This window comes from Castanea sativa, chromosome 11 (assembly GCF_040712315.1).
Source record: "Castanea sativa cultivar Marrone di Chiusa Pesio chromosome 11, ASM4071231v1".
NCBI classification, from domain to species: Eukaryota; Viridiplantae; Streptophyta; class Magnoliopsida; order Fagales; family Fagaceae; genus Castanea; species Castanea sativa.
The window spans coordinates 49,559,991-49,567,578 of NC_134023.1; the positions used below are offsets into that span (position 1 = coordinate 49,559,991).

Here is a 7,588-nt window from a genome sequence, read left to right on the forward strand (position 1 = left end):
TCTATATATATATAATAGACGAAGCTGAGAGAAAGTTGGTTCCTACATTTAAGGACGTGTTGACAAATAGGATAACTGCCTATCTAAAATTTTGACACATTTGAATAAAAAGCGATACTTTACATTGTTTGGGAAGCTATTACACTGTTACGCGATTTAAAAGTGATAAATTATAATTTTTCACTACGTTAAAACAATGTTTAGAGCCTATTGGAATAAAAGGAAACTAACCGCTTAAAAAAAAAAATACTACACGGAGAAGCGAGAAAGAGAGATCTGAGAGAAAAGAAGAAGAGAGAAAATAGAGAGGCAGAGATGGAGAGGCGATGAAATCAACAGAGAGGCTATGAAGACACGGAGAAAGAAATAGAAAAAGAGAGAGGCGATCCTGGGACACGGAGAAAGAAGAGATCGCCTCTCTGTTTCTGTCACTAAGATCGGAGTTCATTCGCCATTTTGATTTTACCAGAGAAAGAAGCAGAAGAAGGAAGATGATACCAATTTCACAGTCAAGAACGAAAACAGTCCCCTCTGCCCACAAACAACGCCACTGATGGGTTCTATTCTTTTTATGATTTTTTTCAGGTAAATTAGATCTGTTATATGCATTCATTTTTTTCAATTTGGTTCTAGATTTGGATTCAAAAATTAGGGCTAAGGAAATCAGGTTCTAATATGTGACTATTCTTTTTTTAATTTTTTCGGTAATAGATTTTTTTTTTCAATTAGTATATTTTGGAATTAAATCATTTAATTTCAAAAATTAACCGGTTAAAAATCATTCAATTTTTTCTGTAATATGTGACTATTTTATTTTTTATTTTAGGTTTTATACCCTTTCTTCTTCTTTGCCGTTAACTCTGCCTCTCTCAATTCTCAAAACCCCTAAACCATAGCCATGGGCACTCTCTCACTCCTTCGGCAAAAAGTGCCAGCCTCCCACCACCGTCATATACCGCCAAAGGTATTTTAATTTTTGTTATCTTAGATTTAGGTATTTGGATTTGGTTTGATTTTCTTTAATTTAGGTATTTGGATAATCGGTTTTGATTAAGGTTGAACCCGTGCAGAATTGAAGATATCTGCTTCTTCTTCAACTCTCTCTCAGCCTCTCCATCTTTTCCCTAAAAAACACAAAACATGAACTGACCTCTGACCCCTGGGGTATTGGTGTTATATACCATAATTTTATTGCTGTTTATTTGTTTAGGTTGATTGAAATAAATAAAATTTACTGGTAATATGTTATTATGCTATAAATTGTTGTTAATTTTAGTAAATTTTATTTATTTACTGTCCTTCTTGGGCCTCTGTTTATTGTGGATTTTTACTTCAGGACGAGTCAACTCGCCAGGTCAGTTGAGTTCTACCAGCGCCATGTCTTCCTTTGCTACAAGAACCCCCAGGTTTGGCCCTCCAAAATCGAGGCCTCCGAATTCGATCAGGTTCCCAGGTTGCTCTTTGCTACTTTCAAGGCTAGGAAGGCTGATATGAACAAAGAGGTGTGTGTATGTCACGGTGATTTTTTGTGGTTTTTAGTTTCATTCTGGTGAAAGTTGGGTTTGGTATTTTGTTAATTGAAATTGGTTTTTTTGTTTTGTGATTTTGTAGACTTTTGTGTTAAGTGTTGATATGGGTTCATTGTAAATTTATAGTGAATTGAAATGGGTATGATTTTGGTGTCTTTTGTTCAAAGTATTGATATGGGTTCATTGTAAATTTAGTGAATTGAAATGGGTTTGTTTTGTGTGATTTTGGAGACTTTTGTTCAAAGAATTGATATGGGTTCATTGTAAATTTAGTGAATGGGATTTAGGTGGCTTTTGTTCTAGGAGTTGGTGTTTTTATTGGCTTTACTTTTGTATGCAATTTTGTTAATCAAATGGTTTGATAAAAGCGTATGTGTTCATAGTGGGTTTCTGTAATTGTGTCTGAAATTGTAATTTTAAGATGGATTTGCTTGATTTTGATTGCTTGAATTTATTTGTTAAAAAGAATTTTCCACAATGATACTTTTTGGGGTTAGTTTTATCACTTCTATTTAAACTAAGTGATATTTGAATTCTGGTAGAATTACAAGTTTTACCCTATTTGCAAGCAAAGTCCCAAAGTAATAAAAACATATGTAAGGCACATCGAAAAGAAAGAGAGATAAGTCTGAGGGCTGCCAGCATAGTTAGGCCAGCAACCACCTTCAAGCAGCATCCCACCACCATAATACCACGTACCACAATAGTAAAGGTATTTTCTTATAAACAAAATTTTGGCATTAACTTTGATTTAGGTTTGGTTGTTATGGACTGCTTAGTTTTGATTAAGGTTTAGGTGTTATGACCTATTAGAGAAGAACCGGTTATGAGGACATGTAAGAAATATAGAGATTGTAGCTCATGTTGATCCTAGAAAGACGTCTTTGGTTGATTCTATTTGTGTAAAGTATGGATATAATCAGTTTCTATTTTCTTCTTGGTGAACTTTTGCCTGCAAGCTGAGGCATACATGAGTTGTCAATCATAAGTTAACAGAAGAATTTTCTTTTAAAGTCCCTTGCCAGACTTGGGCCGCGGGAACCACAATCACAAAGAGAAACAGTTTGAGAGAGACTCAAAGTTCTAAGGAAAAAAAATCAGTTCTAATTCTTATTTTTTAGATTTGTATATTCATTTTTTTTTTGGTTAATGTTATTGTTTAAATATTGTGGCAAGTCCATCCAAACCTGATCTCCTCCTTTTCTTTTATCAAATTTCTTCTTCTTTTTTTTCTTTTCAATTTCCCGTAATTTTCAATTACTCCTCATTCTGTCACAAAAGGGGAGAAGAATTTAGAAAGTTCTCTACAAGCATTGCAAATGATTGATATTCAAGACTCACCAAATTTAAGGAACTGCAGATTTTTTGGTATCTCCTTTCCTGTCAATAAAAAATGGCCCATGAAAAGATTACCCATTTTCCAATAATACAGAAACAAAGTGGTAAGTTTATCTCCTACTCTTCCTCTTCTCTTATAGATTACTCTTTTCCTCTATTTTTGAAGTCCAAATTCCAAAGGGTCTGCTATTTCTTTACCAATATTTACCCACTTCATAGTATAATTCACAAATTTTCCAGAAGATGGATGATCATGAAAGTGAGTAAATAATAGAAATTCAAGAATCAACAGTATTAAAATGGTTCCCAAAATATAAGATACTTCCAGCTAGAACTAATCAATGCAACAACCATAGGAATTTAAAAGGTGTTTTTTATTGGTCGTATCATTGCATGCTTAGTATTTTAAAGTTTTTAATTTACTGGTAGCTTCTGACTTGGCATAGGATTCTTCTGCATTGTTAAGGATACTTGGACACAACCTGTATTTGGGGTCTATTCTTCTTATAGTGACCTAAGCCAGTCTTCAATCAGCCAAAACTTTTAAACAAACACATTCTTAATCTTAGTTGGTGGCTTCATAGTTTGTGGATCTTAAAGATTTGGCTGAGTGGTGGGTTAACTTTTATCTATCCTAAAGAGCTAAATTTTGGGTACAGGAATGCTATTTCCTGGCAGCAAAAGAAGAGGTCCAAGTCCTTCCTAACAACGTGCTCTTTGGTGGTACTTAAGTGTAAGGTTTGTCAGAGTGGTCAAGAATTTTTTTTAAAGTTATTTCCATAATCTCACTTTAATAGCAACAACTGGATAAATCTTATTTCTTGCTGCCAAAGTGGTTAACAATTGCACATGGCCCAAATGGGTGTTAATTTGGATGCTATGTGATTAGAGGTATAGTGTATGGATATATACACTTCACATGATGTGCAAGATATCTCAGATTTAGTAGTAAGAAGAAGATTAGTTATTTTGCGAAAATCTTATTGTCAAAGAGATAAATGATGAAGTGTTTGGCTCAGCTGTTGTGGCTGTGATTTAATTCTTACCAATTATTACATTACTGTTTAAACCTAACAGTATTTGTATTAATTTTTAAATTTCTTTGGATTGGTTGGTCAGAATATTTTGGTACCGTTTGATTTTGTAATTATGATATTGGAATATGTTATCATGATCTATATGTTTGATTGATTTCCTACTTAAAAAGTATCTACCAGTGGGTTATAGAATGAGTTAATGGAGTTTCATGATTTCATCCATTACTATTTTGAAGAAGTTCTTTACTGAATGTTGTGTATATAAGTGCAACAACTCTTAACTCTCCCTTACCATTCATCTAATAGTGAATAGGTCATTCTAATTTTATTGTGTCTGTAAACTTTTGGAATTTTGAGTGCATAAATTTATTTTATCAGTAAAGTAAGTACATTGATGCCTCTATGCTAAGATTGAGATTTCCTTAATCTATTGATATATGGGTGAAGAGGGATGTTTGATTGTAAAATGGAAGAGTTTTTGTTTTGGTTTTAATATGATTTGTAATGTAGTTTTTTGGCCTTTTAGAATCTGAAAATTATTGACTACTTAAAATGAGGAGTTCGTTTTTGTGATCATATGATTATTACACTACTTTTTTTCTTCTGCATCCTATTGATCTTATTCTGAACTAAATTTTGTGGGATGTGTATGGTTGTGGTGTAGTGGGTATTCTTTGCTTAGGGATCTCCTGTGCAACAAAGGACTTACCAATGCTTTGGTCATTCAGTTGACTCCTTGCTGCCAGTCTGTACTTGCTGTCATGTTAGCAAAAACAGGAGTTTCAGCCGTTTTTACGGATTTGAACCAATGACTTACTGCTGACTATTCAAGGAGAGGCGGAGCACTAAGAAAGAGAAAGCGTAATCACTATTCGAAATGATGCAGCAACTAGCGCGCTAAAATCAGAAGGAAAAATAGCAACTACAAAATTCAATTTAGTTTTGAGTTTCTGTTTTCCATCCTACCTAATATGCTGTTTTTGAAGAGTGATTGAAATTGTAGAACTTTGAAATTTGAAAGTGTAATGTTTTTTATACAAAGTTGATTATCCCTTAGATTTTAGTTAATATTCCACTCTTTCTACATAATGATCAGGGTCAGTTAATTATGGTTAAAAACCATTTTAAAATCTGCCTATCAATGATCATATGGAATTTTTAACCATTGTAATGGATATACCAATCATATGTAGAATCTGTCTACTTCACCTTTGAGAAGCAATTCTTATGGCTTTACCAATAAGAGTGATTCTGATTGTGATCAGAATACATCTAAGAAAATCTACTGTAATAATCATTTACGTGAATCTAGAAGTTTGCAACAATACAAGTACAATATGATAAAAGAGAAGCTAATTGATTTGCTCAGAAAGGTTTGTGGGAATGATAAATGTGCTAATTAAAGTGCACCTGAACCTAACTGCATCCTTGAACCTTAGTATTCTTATATGCATTGAATGCTCTTACAGGTGTGCAGAAAACCCACCGACCCACCAAATCCAATCCAATCTGCCGGGTTGGGTCGGTTTTTAGGGCTTGGTGGGTTGGGTTGAGTTATAATTTTTTTTTTTTTGGTAGCGGGTCGGGTTAGGTTTGGGTTATAAAATTACAAACCCGTCGAACTCGACCTAGCCCACCCATATTTTAATATATATTATATATTTAATAAATATTTTCTTAAGTTAAAACTCAGCTGTAGAGTACTTCATCAATTCCTACAAACATATATAATATAAAATCCTATTACTTTCTTTAATATATATTTAAATATATTATATAATTAAAAAAAATATGGGTTTAATTTAATAATAATAATAATAAAAAATGTCCAACCCATGGGTTCAACCCGACCCACGTGGGTTGGGTTGGACATATGTGATGGGTTGGGTTGGGTCGAATTTTTTTTGACCCACCATGGTGGGTTGGGTCGAAAAATTCCCTCAACCTGACCCAACCCGACCCATGCACACCTCTAAATGCTCTGGTGTTCATAGTAATCTTGATGTACTTATATCAAAGGTATTAAAATAATAGTGTTTTGAATGGATGGTCTAGAATCCATATTTTGAGCAAAAATCCAAGTTGAAGAAGGGACATAAATGTGGTATTAATTCTTTTAGCAACCAAACATTGCAACCTTTTTCTTTTTTTATATTTATATTTTTAAATTATTGAAGGAATATCTTTTACAGTTTTGCTAACTCCTACAATATGTAAAATGGGCAAATAATGCTGTTAACATATAAAAAAGTTTTAAAAAATATTAAACCCGTATGTGGTAGAAGTGTATTTAAATATTATTAAAAAAAAATTATTTCTTATAAATGTAAATAAAAAGGTTCCCGCACATAGTGCGGGTTAAAAGCTAGCTTAATTAATAAAAGAAACCCTAGGGCAATGCCCAGAAACCTACATTCATGCTAATCACATAATTAAGTGGCAAAATAGTGATTTCTGCCAAAAATATCAAAATTGAAATAATTGCAAAAATTGAAACTATTGATCTTAAAAATCATCCCAAAACAAACGGAACCTTATTTTGACTTTTAAACTAAAAGTTATTAATAAAAAACAAATATTACTATAAATAGCAAAAATACTGTTTCCAGGGCCTTAACAAAGGAATTTGCCTAAATTTAGTTGACTCGAGTTGACTTAAGTTTGGATCAGAATGTCGTTTCCTTTTAACCTACCAAATTTTATACAATTCCGACATCATCAGCCCAATGGCCTCTATTGGCACCCCCCTTGATCTTGCGATGTGACTTTTGGTGCCCTTGTTGCTCCAAGAAAGCTTGTATTGTCTATTTTACATTAAGTTGGCTTAAAATGATTGACACAATTAATGGAATGTAGCAAGGCCTTGCCTATGTGTTATGAACGAGTTTCTGAAGGGTTGTAAAAGGGAGAGTTCGGAGAGTCAAAGTGGATGAGATCCATGCTAAAGCTCCCATCGTGAGCCTCAATTAGATTAGAGAAGCTACAAGGCATGACAAATTTAGGGGTGGCAAATGGGCGGGTTGGGTCATAAATGAGTTGGGTGTGTAATTACCCATTTATTTATTTATGACCCGTTTATATATAAATTAATTATCTATTACCAACTCAACCCACTTAATCAATAACCCATTCATTTAACCCAATATGATCCAAATACCTCTAAAACTACTTGAATACCCTCTTGATCTCCAAAATTACCAAAATACCTTAAATACCTAAAATGATGCAAAACCCCTACACTAATGGGTATTAGTGGGTTTATCCATTAAGACCCATATAATTAAATAACCTAATGTTACCCATTTAACCCAAATATTCAAATAGGTGGGTTCATAGATGTGGATAAAAGTTGCCACCCCTAATGACAATAGAGAATGAAGTTGCCAATGCAACAAAATACAAAAGTGAGTGACTATGAGATGCCATGATTGATTGATTGTTGGAAAGGTGGTAATGATGAAATTGTGCTGGATTAAGCATATATATTGTGAGTTAGTGCCTTCTATTAGATTTTCACAATGAGTTCTTGGGAAAATTATTAGGTACTCTCGGAGTATTATAAATGTGTACTCCCCCCTCTCACATGAATGGTGGGTACCACTAAGAGGAGAGAGTACGCATTTATGATACTTGGGAGTACAAAATAATCTCCCGAGTCTTTGTTTGTGCACGCTATAATTGTGC

At 33.5% G+C, this 7,588-nt stretch overlaps 1 long non-coding RNA gene across 3 annotated transcripts; it reads left to right on the forward strand.

Annotated features, from left to right (window-relative positions):
- The first annotated feature begins 232 nt into the window (after positions 1–232).
- Positions 233–4,945, forward strand: LOC142617234 (uncharacterized). Of its 3 annotated transcripts, none has more exons than XR_012840942.1 (6): positions 233–585; positions 827–964; positions 1,337–1,502; positions 2,811–2,971; positions 3,527–3,605; positions 4,569–4,945. It is a non-coding gene; the product is annotated as an uncharacterized LOC142617234 (long non-coding RNA). The 3 variants fall into 3 exon arrangements; XR_012840944.1 differs by having other exon boundaries at positions 3,527–3,600; XR_012840943.1 differs by lacking the exon at positions 827–964 and having other exon boundaries at positions 235–585.
- The last annotated feature ends 2,643 nt before the right edge of the window (positions 4,946–7,588 follow it).